Genomic DNA, 14,729 nt, shown 5'->3' on the forward strand with positions numbered 1-14,729 from the left:
GCTTGCCTGTTAGCTTCTTTTTTCATTTACACTACACAACACATTCGTTGTCATGTCAACCGCCAAGCACGAAGAAGAAGAAGTTCCGCTTGTCTGGGTGTTGTGGTGAAAAACTAAGTTCCACTCGTGGTTCAAAAATTCCAAAAATTCAGTCAAATAAAAAAGCAGTAGAAGTCAACTTAAAAGCCGCAGAGTTTTATTGTCGACAACAAAACCTGAGAGCATTCAGTAGCGAGCCGGAGCTGCACCAGAAGAACTCTGACTAACAGTGGTTTTGCTCCGCTTTATCTATCCTTAAGGGCCACACCTGTTACGACCTTCCCCCTGGAAAGTCTCCAAGCACCGGGGTTACTTGCGTACGTTGGACTTGAATTTACCCCTGGAAAGCCTCCAAACACCTGGGTTGCTTTGGCCTTGGAGCTGGGACTTTCCCTCTGGAGAGCCCCTACCGTACCATGATGAGTCTCTTTTTCTTTTACACAGTTTTTCTTACTCTTGACACCATTATATCTGTCCAAACCATTTACTATTTTTTAAAAGATATTTGTCTCTGATTTTACACCATAATATCAGACTGCCTTTAAAAAAAAAAAAGATTATCATTTCTTCACACAAGTTATACATACACTACATACTGATTGTTACACATAGAGTATATTGTTTGATTCGTTTGATGATTCGTAATATATGTCTTAAACTTATTGTAATCATTAGCAATTTATGTTATAATCACTCCTCAGTTTGCAGTGCAGATTAAAGGTACATAGTGACATTCATATGTGACACAGTGTAATGAACAGAAATTTTACTGCACGGGCATGTCACATTATTGATGCCATCATGGAAGCACTTGCTGCCGGCTCTGCTGCTTACGTTAATGCTCCAGTAGCAGATGACAAGCATCTCGACTAAAGTGGTGAAACTTGGTGAACTCCGTGGTGGTGATGAAGATAACGTTACACCGGCCGTATTTTCAAGAAATATTTTCGTAAGTTGGAGTGAAAGATTCTTCCTACCGGATTAAGTGCCTGTTATGCCTACAGAGAGTGACTGAAATATTGGCATTCAAAAACTCCCCGTCCAACCTGAAGAAGCACATCGAGATAGGTTAAATACATTTTCATTCAATGAAGCCATAATGTCATGTTGGGACCTGGTATCTGTGAACCATAGTTGGGCCTACATGTGTAGTCAAAAGCCTGACCGCATGTCTCCTTTGCTCTGGAGACAAAGGAGAGCTTCCAGAACTCAGTCTCCCAGGGTGCTTCATCTTCACATATAGGTGGTAAAACTGCTCCTGAAGACAACTCTCAACCACTCTTGGTCACTGTGTGCCCCATGACCCATGAGGTCACAAGGCCAATATAAGCCGAGTTTCCTAGCTCTCTTCTCTGTTCTGCCTCTTCCCCTGCTGACCGCTCCTGGTGGAGTAGGTTCTGGCCCTGCTCTCCCAGCCAGGGAGACTTCCTCCCTACACAAGCTCCTCAACTTCCAGCAGGCCTGCCTGGAGCAGACTGCTAAAACATTCCAAAGGCAGTGACGCGAGAGCCTGCCTAAGAACTTCAGCACAATTGGCCACGACACAAGGTCTGACCAGCAGATGCACAACAGGAGCCACCAACCAACAAGACCACTTCACTCGACTTCAAACAGCACATCCAAAAAGGAACTTTCCCTCTTTTTCATGGACGGGTAACACAACTGGGCTCTATTATTACGCTAGGCTAAGCAAAGGACTGTTTAGTCCTATTTCTATTTCATGTGATGTTTATAAGTTTGAATTGTGTTGTTGTGATATTTGGTAATATGTTATTTGAAAGTTAATGTTAGTTCTGTTATACTGATCAGTTTCTTTGCATGCATCTAACTACTTTCTTTAACCTGGCACCAACACCTCACACACTCATTTCCACAAACTTAACACATACATGTGATCTCAGCCACATGGTCTCACAACTCCATCTTCATTAATGTTGCGTAAAGCCTAGTTTATGCTTCTGCGTCACGTCGACGCCGTAGCTACGGCGTAGCTACGGCGTAGACGCAGACCCCTACGCCGTAGCCTGACGTGCGCCTCCCAAAAATCCTAACTACGCGGACGTCGACGCAGACCGTAAGCGCTGTGATTGGTCCGCTCAGAACGTAAGTTCCGGCGGTTGCTTTTCCGGTCTTTCTCCCTCGTCGTAAAAAACACCTCCGCAAACGTTTTCTTTGTAGCTTGCGCTTCAACATTTGCAATATAAGCATTTGTTCTTCAATATTGATGAGCTCCAACAACAAATACAGCTGCTCCACCTCGGTCGCCATTGTTTAACTGTTGTTTACTTTACGGAAGAAAAAGCGAGGATTCGGCTATAACCACACAAACACACCGCTACACCCCCTAGCGGCATGGCGGTGAATTGCAGAGCAACGCGTTCCCTCGACGCAGAACTTCGAATGCTCAACGACCTACGGCGTAGGTACGGCGTAGACGTGACGCAGAAGCATAAACTAGGCTTAAGTGTGAATTTTGCCAACCTCTACACTGTCAAGAACTCCATATCCTTCAACTTTGCTAGCTATTGATGTGGTAATTTTGGTTATAGTTATTTATTTAATTATTAATCAGAGTTCCAAATTTGTAGTCAGTAAGACTTATTTCTTAAATTGGCTATCTTTTCCCTTCCTTTGAAGGGTGGTGCCCCGATTTATCCTTTATCAGTTTAATATTAATATTTTTAATATTAATATTTAATATTTCTCTGATAGCCACATTTATTGAATGCCCAAAAGCACACCATTTAATGGTGCCCCGCATGAAGGAAAGTACATAATCGTACCCCGCGCAAGGGAAAGTACATCATCACAACATTTTTGGTGCTCTGTGTGAGGCAAAGTCATGAATAATAACATTATTTTGACTCCTCGTGGAGCACAGCACAACAGTCAAAGTTATTTAAGTGATCGCTGCTGATGACGGGCTCTCCATCTCCTCTTTAGTCGCATCCATTTTTTTTGCCTAAATATGGATTTATCCTCACCCAAAAGGCAGAGCATATTCTCCAGTCCCTGCAAAGGCTTTGTTCTCACATGTGAACTGGTCAACGCACCCCTCCAGCCAGCCACGTCAGATGAAGATTCAGAGAGACTGCATGGAGAGGACACTGTGATGGGAGAATCTCCAAGAGTAGTCACACCACTGGGGCTGTGAGGTGGCCACCTTTTGTGTTTTCCTCCTGTGGATGACTGCTCTTCAGGGTAGGACAATTTCTCTTCCAGGAGTCTTTGGAGCTATTATATATGGATTGTTGGACAGAGCTGGAATTAGTGATACTGTGGCTTAATTGTTCATTTCTTCTTTGTTCCACAGGCACAGCAGCAGTGCAGCACGGCTAATCTCCAATTGGGACATGATGTTGCAACTTATCACCTAACTAATACTATTTCCAATAATGTGACTATGCCACGGAAATAATTCAGAAAAGAAAGGAGTACGCGGGAATTAAGAAAGTTTTAAAAGAGAGAGGAATCCGTTTCTAGACACCTATGGCCAGAATGAGGATACACTGGGACACCGGCCCATGGCCATGGCAACAGGTAGGAAACAAAGAGGACACCGCAACACGAGCAAAACATAAACTACAGAAATACAGAGGAATGGACAAATAAAGTATGTAAGTGCATCTAAATGAATAAGTAAGTGAAAGATAACACATGTTAGACACTGAAGACAAATAGTCTAAGAGATTGTATATAGGTCTTCAGTCTTCACTGTTAGGACTGATCGGACGCTGTATGTGTGAGCTATAATGATCACTTCATTCCCAAAACACAGGCTCTCTAGTGGTTCCAAGAGTCTGTAAGAGTAGAGCAGGAGGTAGAACTTTTAGCTATCAGGCTCCTCTCCTATGGAACCAGCTCCCAATCTGGGTTCGGGAGGCAGACACTGTCCCAGCATTTAAAGTAAAACTAAAAACCTTCCTCTTTGACAAAGCCTATAGTTAGGGCTGGATCAGGTGAGTCCTGAACCATCCCTTAGTTGTGCTGCTATAGGTTTAAACTGCTGGGGGAACTCCCATTATGCACTGAGCACTTCATCACTTCCCTCTGTCTCTCTGTCTCTCTGCCCCCCCACACCTGTTTATTTATTTATTTATTTATTTTAACATGTCATCATGTCAAAGTGTCACTTTGTCCTCCCATAGTCCCTCTGGCTCTTCTCTCTCTCTCGTTTCAGATAACTCTGGCACCGGGACTGCAGGACAACAACGACTACCATCACCATTGTTATCATTAATTACAATAACTCAGTAATTCATTAATATATATAATCCTGTTGTAGATCACTACATTGTTATTGTTATCTCTCTCTTCTCTCCCCCGCTTTCCACCCATCTCTCCTTTCCTCCCCCCTTACGTTTCTTTCCTCACCCCAACCGGTCGAGGCAGATGACCCCCCACATTGAGCCTGGTTCTGCCAGAGGTTTCTCCCTGTTAATGAGGGAGTTTTTCCTCCCCACAGTGCTTGCTCATTGTCGGAACTGTTGGGTTTCCCTACGTTAATATTGTTTCAAGGTTTTGACTTTTAAATGTAAAGTGCCTTGAGATAATGTAAAATATGAATTGGTGCTATATTAAAAAAATTGAATTGAATTGAATTAATGAGACAGATGCTCAAGAGAATCTGGATAACAAGAATGGACCTCACTAAGGAGGGGCCCCCATATTTCATCTGAATTTCCCCTCAACCCACGGGGGAAACGTGGGGATCAAGTGCCTACTGTTGTATTCTTAGTTCGATTTTTTTTTTATTGCTGAGTTGCTCAGTGTTCTTTGGGCTATTGTTTGTTCTCATGGTATATAATATATATATATATATATATATATATATATATATATATCATGGAGTATAATGCCATTTTCCAAAGCTATAAATGAACAGCATATCATTAGTGTTGTTAAATGTTAATGGGTTAAATAATCCAATTAAAAGGACTAAGATAATTTTGAAAATGAGAAAACTTAAGGTTCAAGTTATCTTCATGCAGGAAACACACCTTTCCCAGGAAGAGCATGAAAAGCTGAAGAAATTTGGTTTTAGAAACACCTATTACAGTACTTGTAAACAAAGCAACAAAAGAGGTGTGGCAATACTTATACAAAACTCAACTAAATTTGAATGTCTAAAAGAAATCAAGGATACAGAAAGACGATATATTATAGTGAAGGGGAAACTACAGGAAGAGACGGTTACGTTAATTAATGTATATGCCCCTCCAGAGAGTACTAAACAATTCTTTAAATCATTATTCCCAGTCATGGCCTTAAAATCTGAAGGTATAGTGATATGTGCTGGTGATTTTAATATGATAATGGATCATAGGGTAGACACAACAAGTATAAAAAGAAATAAGACACATATATCTAAATTTGTAAACATGTCGTTGAAGGAACATGGACTGGTTGATGTATGGCGTGAACTGCATCCGAAGGAAAAAGACTATACACATTACTCTACTTTATATAACACCCCTCGCCCGGGGAGTAACTCAATGTAGAACCGCCACTGCCCTTAAGGAAGGTGGATTGCCACCCTCATGTAATGAAGCAATCATATCTGTAATCCCCAAGGAGGGTAAAGACGCAGAATATTGTAACAATTACAGACCCATTTCTATGCTCAATGTAGATTACAACATATACACATCCATTATAGCAAGGAGATATCAGAATTTCATGACAGAATTAATTGATGAGGACCAAACTGGATTTACTACAGGACGACAAACATTAGCGAACATAAGAAGGACCCTGCAAATAGTAAACTCGATACAAATGAAGGAAACTAAGGCTATATTGCTGAGTCTTGATGGCGAAAAGGCTTTTGATGGCGTAAATTGGATATTTGTATATTTAACATTAGAATGTTTTGGATTTAACAAAGAAGCCATTAAATGCATCAATACAATATACCAGAATGCTATAGCTAGAATAAAAATTAATGGTAGTCTAACAAAAAGCATAAAGCTACAGAGGGGAACATACCAAGGATGTTGCCTGTCCCCTCTCCTCTTTGACTTATACATTGAACCTCTGGCGCAGGCTATAAGACAGTGTGAGGAAATAAAGGGAATACATATTAAAAAACCAAAACATGTAATAAGTCTGTTTGCAGACAATGTAATAATATATTTAGAAAGACCTGATACAAACCTAACACATTTAAGTATATAAGTATATACGGAGACCACTCATTATATAAAACAAATGTGAATAAAACACAGATTCTGGCTTTTAATTATACCCCTTCCCAAGAAATTACAAATGCTTATAAATGGAAATGGAAGTCATAAAGCATAAAATATCTTGGGGTAACCCTAACAAAACAGATAAGCCATCTTCAGAAGATAAATCCAGCCATGTTTTCATTGTGATCAGATTCATATACAAATTAAGAGGATATTGAGAGATGGTCAACCATATCACTGGAGGTCAGTTCAAAGATTGACATTATTAAAATGAACATTTTCCTGATGCTGTTGTATTTCTTCCAATCCCTTACTGTCAAGATACAGTTAGAAAGATTTAAAACCTGGGACAAAATGATATCGAGGTTCATTTGGAGTGGTAAAAAACCAAGAATAAAATATAGCACGCTACAACTGGCTAAGAATCGGGGGGGATTCCCATGGCACTCCCAAATTTAAAGGATTATTATGAGGCAGCACAACTTGGTCAAGTGGTGTGACAAGCATTATAACTCCAAATGGAAAGAGATTGAGATGAGGGTGGCTAGCAAACCAGTGCAATCCCTTTTGGGCAACATTACATTGATAAAAACTACTCAAAGGTTCAATAGATCCAATAACCTCCCACACACTGACTATCTGGGCTGATTTCAATAAAAGGCATAGATTGGAAAAGAAAGTGAGATTGTTGAGCTGGATTGCATATGATGAAAGATTCAAGCCAAACTTGAGTGACCTGACATACAGGAACTGGGAGAGGAAGGGAATCACTGCCATGTGTACAATACTAAAGAATGGAAACAACATGTCTTTTCAGGACCTTAGAGAAATGTATGGATTAAAAAATTAGGATTTTTTTTAGATAACTACAGCTAAGGGATTATATTATAAGGGAAATAGGGAGCGCAAAAATATTAAACGGAGTGATAGATGTACTAAAGCGAGTATATAATGGGTTAAAAATCAAGGTGGTATCTGTGTTATATCAAAACCTCAGAGACTGTACGAGTGCTTCAACTGATTACATTAGGGCTAGATGGGAGACGGAGCTGGTCCTGCAGTCAGGCCCCCAGTTTAGCCAGGCAGGGCCTCACAACCAGTCACAGGTTAGGTACTAACTATAGGTTAGAGAGCGATTCAGAGGAACTTTATCAATACCTGTATCAAGAACGATACTTATTAATGGAGGAGGTCGTAATTCATGATTACTCAGAGTAGTGAACCTGACTGAGTATAGAGACGTTTACATTGGTAGAAACCTCCCGTTTGGCACGAAGAAATTCTTCTTTCATTAAATTGTAAAAACTGTGCATGATTGATTTCTTCTGTGGTTGTTTAAAGAATCAGTGGTGTCAGTGATAGTGCTGTGCTTTAGAGTTCTGGGAAACACCACAGAGCAACTACAGGTTACAGATATTATTCATCTTTGGTTCATCATGTTCAGGGGGACAATATTAAGATCAGGACAGAGATTATACAAGGCTGGGTTAGGTATAAATGTGTGTGGTAAAGTATATGAGTTGCTTATGGACGAGGCAGTTATGTGATCCTGTAAGATAACTATAGAATAGATTTTTTTATTTGTATCTGAAAGAACATAGTTCCAAAGAAATCAGGTGTAATCATGACAGTGGATGTATAGTATATAGTATATAGTATATAGAAGCATAGGAAGTGTCCATATCTCCATTTAGCTCAAAATCACAGTGAAAAAATATCACAACAAAACAGCTTCTAAATAAAAGTATTAGATTCTTGTGTGACCCAGGTTAAAAATCTGTATTAAAAACAATAAATTAGTTGATTGAATGACGACAAGTGAAACTCATGGTGGAAAAATCAATTCATTAATACTACGTTTTGGTTAATAATAAAAAACAGATGTTTATCTAAAAGGAGAGATAGAACCATAATAAAATAATTTATAGAGAGTTTTAGTTTGAAGGAGACGGGTTGGAGACGGTCTGTCACCCAATCAGAAAAGAAGCCCCGCCCATTGAGCTGATCGGAGCAGGTTCACTTCCTCTGAAGTTGCCGGGAAGAGAGAGAGCAAGGCGCATTAAACAGACACTCACCATAGGAAGATAAAACAAGAAAAGTGGATCAGACTCGGAAAAACTGCCGAAGAAATCTCCCGGGACGACCAGGACCTGTGTGAGCACAGTCGGAGGAACCTGTCGGGAAGAGAAACGCATCGGTGAGCGGCCGTCTTGATGTGCTAGGCTAATAGCTAATGCAATGAGTTAACCGTTAGCATAGGAGCTAACATCAGAGCACTAACTCCGGTGCTGATTGGCGCGAGAGAGACACACTACGACACACCACACATTAATGCTGAAGCCCTGATCCGACATTTTAAAGGTGCATTGTGAGACATTTGTTTGCTCCTTTGTTGCACATAGAGCTGTATTATGTGTGTGTTTAGCACCTTATTTGTGCATTCTAAGCTCATCCAGCCATATTTTATTAGCTGTGCACATTACATGTTTTTCTTTCTAGATGATTGATATTGTTTTATGTGCTAATTACGATGTAAAGAGCACAGGATATTTTGATACTGTTGATTTGGAGTGAGGAAGATTAGTTCAATAACATAATCTGATATTTTGAGTGTTGCTTATTTTATTACTGAACATTGTGATAGCATGTTGCAACAGTAATTGAGTAAAATTGTTATTCTCTATTAGGCCTGGGACGATAACAAATTTTGCTGGACGATATATTGTCCCACGAATTATTGCCGATAAACGATATTATTGTCAACATGATAATATATCATAATAATGCACACCCTTTCAAATACAATAAACTTTTATTTTTCAGTCAGTTTTTTACCATCGTAATTGTAATTTCAGGAACGTTGAAATATCCTAAATAAATAAAACAAACAAAGAATAAAATGGACTCTCAGTCTCTGTTAGCAAAAACAGCACTCAAATATAAAACCACACACAACCAAGACAATAAATAAAATAGCTTATCAAGTCTCGATTAACAAAATTGCACTTCAATAAATATTGAACATTTAGGCCGTTTGTGACATGTATTTTCTTGCAGGCAATTCGTTCTGTCTGTCAAACGTTTGCAGCATCTCTCTCAATGCTGGTTTTTCAACTGTACTAAAGGGCAGCATTTCTTTTGCGATGCAGCGAACTACCATTTTTGCTCCATTTATATTTACTTTGTCGACCAAACGCCTCAGTGAGTGTTGACTTTCGGGACGAAGGCTCGGCATCTTGAGGTGCACTTTTTTTTCCCCAGCTGGGAACACTGGGTTGGGTGGTTGTGCTTTAGGTGGGCATGCAACTTTGTTGTGTTGCTTTTTTTTGTTGACACCACTTTTGAACTGGCTCGTCCGTGTTGATGGGCTCACCTTGCTCATTCGGTGAGCAGATGTGGTAGAAATAACTATTTTTGTACAATGTTTATTTTTTTTAGTACATCAGTTTGGCTGAAATCTGTGGTGCTTCCACCTGCTGAACACAGAATAAACTATAAGTACCAGTCTTGGCTGATTAACACAGCTCATATTACATGTGTAAAAATTATTGTAGGCTATTGTATTGTACAGTATCTGTAAATAATCGTGTTTCTCTTCTGTTCCTTAATATCTACAGATATGACAATGATTTCAGCATAAAATATCCTTTAACATGACTTTTTTCATTTCATTACATGAAGCACTGCAACACCTGATGTCCTCTGAATCCACTGCAACAAGGTGGAGATCGGCAGCTTCAGACTGGTCAACATGTTAATAATATTGAGTAAATTTCTATATCCATTATGGTTGGTAAAATGAACACTGTTATCACAACAATGTTCATCTTTTACTTTCTGATTTGATAAACTTTAGATAAAATGTCTTTTCTTTTTTGTCATAAGAGACAGAACACGGTAAGCACAGCTGTGTCCCTCAGGTTCGACCGTCCCTAATAAAATGACAGGAAACATAAAAGTATGGCATTATTGCTGAGATAAGTGTTACTTTCAAACAAAGTCTGTCCTTATATTCTGTGGATATTCAACTATGTATTTGAATATGGTTTGGGATTAAACAGTGTACTACAATGAATGTGCAGTCTGGAGTTCTTTCACATTAAAAGTATTGCATTTATAATGTAATGCATCATGTGCAATCATTTGCTTTAATTGTTAGTAAGTTATGAAAACAGGTCTATACCTGGTAGGTAAACTGTTCATTCATAAATAAAGTCCAGCTCAACAAGTTTCACACTGCAGCAGGTGCACTAACGTTATTTCTGAACCAATAATCTAATAAAACATTATTACTGAAGTTACCCACAGTAACATAGTCAAGCCAAATAGGTTGGGGAGCTGAACAACTTTACATAACGTTAAATATCTAACTTGGTGGAGCTCATTCACTAAACACACAGTCGCCTTCAGTTTAAAAGATTTATCACCATAAACTCTAATGCTCCTCTCTCCACTGTGTGAACCGCTTCATGTCGGTTTAATAACCCCCGTCACTCCCGTTAGCATTGCCATTACTGCTGGTATGTTGCCTGGAGGTTAGCGGAGCTAAGCTAACCAGCCAGGTACAGAGACAATGATACCTGCTCATCACTACTGACACGTAAATAAAAGGCAGTACTTTACACACCACAGACACTTCTCCGTCAGGACAATCAGCCGAACAACAAACGATAATATTCACATGTGAATGAAAACTCCTCCCCAGACCCGGTCGCGTTCGGTGACGGGAATTAGCCTGGAATTAGCCCCCCCTCCCCCCCCAGAGTTGTTACGAAGGAAGAACTTACTGATTGAGTCTAAAACCGTATTTTGAACCAGGCTGTAAACAGGTTTAATTCTGCTCTAAAGTCTGGCGTTTTAACATGGGAGTCAATTCCCATTGACTCCCTCTTGGAGCCAGCCTCAAGTGGCCACCCAGTGAACTGCAGTTTTTTGCACTTCCGCAGTGGCCTCAGCGCTCAGCCCGGGATGTTGCGGCTTGGTGTGGAGCCAATGCTAGCGGCCCTGCCTCCCCCCACAGAGACAAAGAGACTGGATGACTGACAAGAGGGTTCACTCTGTTCATTCCGCTATGGAACAAACGCCCCCAGGTGCTGAGACCGAGCTCAGAGTGAACCCTCTTGTCATCCAGCCTGCTTGGAGGCGAGAGAAGAGGAAAACAAACGCGCATGCACATGGCAATAAATTGAGGCGGGAAAAATTATCGAGTTCATTTTAATTTATCGTGCGATTAATTGATTTATTGATTATCGGCCCAGGCCTATTCTCTATTGATAAAGAGTTTATGTAGATTTAACATGATTAATGTACTATAATTCATTTTTTGAGATTTGAGAAAATTAAGATGATTGCTCTGATCCAACTTATCGTAGGTCAGGTTTTTTGATGGACCCATTGAGAGTTTGACCTACCTGGATGTTGGAGCCAGTCAAAGTTTGATGGCGAGCCAGACCCCGGAGGATACTTAGAGATACTACGCCGTGGAACCTGAATCCTTTTACACTTTACATACACACACACACACACACACCATCCACGCAACAGTGCGGTGGGACTGATTTTCCACCTTCACGGTGTTGACTGAACAGTGACTGAAAACAGGTGAACTGAGCTTTAGAAAAAACGCAGCTGCAAAACTTTATTTTATTTTTTATTTTCTATACTTACCCGGGTAAGAGTTGTGATAATTTGTGTGATTGATGTTTTTATTCATCCTTCCCATCCTGTAATAAATAGGGAAGCGTATACTCCTGCGTCATCGTTTGATCAATCCTGGGCTCCATAGTCGATCTTAGAACTTCTGATTTCACTGGTTATTGAACCTAGTTACTATTTTTCAGTACTATTCTCTTTTCCTCTCAGAAGGGTTACACTTGTTTAGTTTTATTTCATAATACATGATAATATTGGATCATTCATTTGTATTTATCAGCATGTAAGCTTGTTGCAGTGTCTCAAACCCAGTTTTTCATCAATGTCACAGAAGAACAACAATGAAATGGACGGCTACACACCAGAATTGTATGGACCTGAGGGCAGAAAGTGACCTTACTTTGGAGGAGATGGATGACAAGGAGTTGTTGGACATGGTCTGGGCAGTGGTCAACAAATTGTCAGAGGGCACAAATAACCATCCACTTCCTCAAGATGTCCCTGCTCAGGAATGGCATGACTTGTTCAACTGGACTGGTTCTGATGAGGACCCCCCCCCTAATAGCATCACCTCTCAGCTTGGAGCAGCATCCTCCTGAAACCCAATGGTGAACTGGCTGCTGCCATAAATCACCAGCAAGTGTCCTGCAGTCAGGCCCCGTGTTCAGCCAGGCAGGGCCTCACATCCAGACACAGGTAAGGTACTAACTATAGGTTAGAGAGCGATTCAGAGGAACTTTATCAATACCTGTATCAAGAAAGATACTTATTAATGGAGGATGGGGTAATTCATGAGTACTCAGAGTAGTGAACCTGACCGAGTATAGAAACGTTTACATTGGTAGAAACCTCCCGTTTGGCACGAAGAAATTCTTCTTTCATTAAATTGTAAAAACTGTGCATGATTGATTTCTTCTGTGGTTGATTAAAGAATCAGTGGTGTCAGTGATAGTGCTGTGCTTTAGAGTTCTGGGAAACACCACAGAGCAACTACAGGTTACAGATATTATTCATCTTTGGTTCATCATGTTCAGGAGGACAATATTAAGATCAGGACAGAGATTATACAAGGCTGGGTTAGGTATAAATGTGTGTGGTGGTGGTTTTAACTCTCTGACACCAAGGGGACAGATGACACAGAGGATGCAGGTTGTCTTATCTCTTATTTTGTGTCTGTTCTTGTCTCCAGTTCAACAATGTGCCATCAGGGAAGCTGACCAAACACCTGGAGGTGAGGCTGGCTCCTGTTGGATTATTGTAAGTATCGCACACATTAATGCAAACACGCACAAACACACCTCTGAGCTACTGTTTCTATTTGTCTTCTTATGTGTCTGATTGTGTTTATGTAGCAAAGGAAAGGGGGTTTACGGGGCTCCAGGAGACAGACTTCCTTTTCCCGTGACCAACCGCCACTCACAGTAAGTCTGCCTGACTAGTTCACAGTCACCTTGTCTGTCATGAATTTATATTTCTTTGATTGAGATGCTTTCATGTTCTTTTCTTTCCTCACACTTTTAAACATTGGTAATTCATGCTTTCTGTGTTTTTTCTGTTTTTCCACAGAAAGAGAAAATGTGAGAGCTAGCAGGATGATGACATGCCGTATGTCAAGCTTTCGAAGACGGAACAGACACTAAACACTGTTGCTGAGCTCGAAACTCCTGACTGTGCAGTCGTTGAGCCCAACGTTGAAAAGAGAGTATGTGTCTTTGCTTTGTAGGTTTGAGACTCTGTGTCACACAAACCTCATCCAGCTGTGTCTATGACCACACTTCTAAAACCGTTCTCTAACTATAATTCTTGACATCATGACACATCTATATACCCAGATTTAACTTGTGCAAAACAAGAAAGACACCAGTTCATTGTTGATATGCATTATGATACATACCAAATAGATATTAGAAATATAATAAAACAAATGATTTACCAAAATAAAATTAAAATCGCGTTTATAAAAATACTATATACATATACATACATACAGATATACATGCAGATATACATGCATTTATACTTCTGACCAAATGTATTTATGCAAATATTTTAATGACCTATTTTTCTTATAGTAGAGTAGGTTTTAATAATGTGACTTTACTTTTACTTTTGTTAATATAAAGTATTCTGTTACATTTCATTACTGGATGAATAAGAAGTATTTAAGTGGGTAGAGAAGAGACGGGGACTTTGATACTGATTATAAAGGCTCAGTATAGTGTATGACTTGCTTATGGATGAGGCACTGATACAATCCTGGATGAAAACTATTATAACTAACAGGTTGTGGTTTTAACTCTCTGACACCAAGGGGACAGATGACACAGAGGATGCAGGTTGTCTTATCTCTTATTTTGTGTCTGTTCTTGTCTCCAGTTCAACAATGTGCCAGCAGTGAAGCTGACCAAACACCTGGAGGTGAAGCTGGCTCCTGTTGGATTATTGTAAGTATCACACACATTAATGCAAACACACACACACACACCTACCTCTGAGCCTCCGTTTGTATCTGTCTTCTAATGTGTCTGATTGTGTTCATGTAGCAAAGGAAAGGTGATTTATGGGGCTCCAGGAGACAGAGTTCCTTCTCCCTGTCCAGACACAGGAGGCTCTGGAAGAGATGGCAGCTGACACTGTCGCTGCTGTCCAGACACAGGAGGCTCTGGAAGAGATGGCAGCTGCCGTTGCTGTCGAGGCACAGGGGGCTCAGGAGAAGATTGCAATGGAATTGAATGCTGCAAGAAACAGCTCTCTGTCAGCTCTCCTGTTTTCTACTATGGATTATCCAATGCATCTAGTTGAGGACAATCTTCTTCTCCAAAATTCAGTTAAAATAAAAAAAAAAAG

At 40.2% G+C, this 14,729-nt stretch overlaps 1 long non-coding RNA gene across 1 annotated transcript; it reads left to right on the forward strand.

Annotated features, from left to right (window-relative positions):
* Nucleotides 1-11,692: 11,692 nt before the first annotated feature.
* Nucleotides 11,693-13,292, forward strand: LOC138405182 (uncharacterized). The gene is made up of 3 exons (XR_011238866.1): nucleotides 11,693-12,578; nucleotides 13,072-13,139; nucleotides 13,235-13,292. It is a non-coding gene; the product is annotated as an uncharacterized lncRNA (long non-coding RNA).
* Nucleotides 13,293-14,729: the final 1,437 nt, after the last annotated feature.

Source organism: Paralichthys olivaceus, chromosome 16 (genome assembly GCF_024713975.1).
Source record: "Paralichthys olivaceus isolate ysfri-2021 chromosome 16, ASM2471397v2, whole genome shotgun sequence".
NCBI lineage: Eukaryota > Metazoa > Chordata > Actinopteri > Pleuronectiformes > Paralichthyidae > Paralichthys > Paralichthys olivaceus.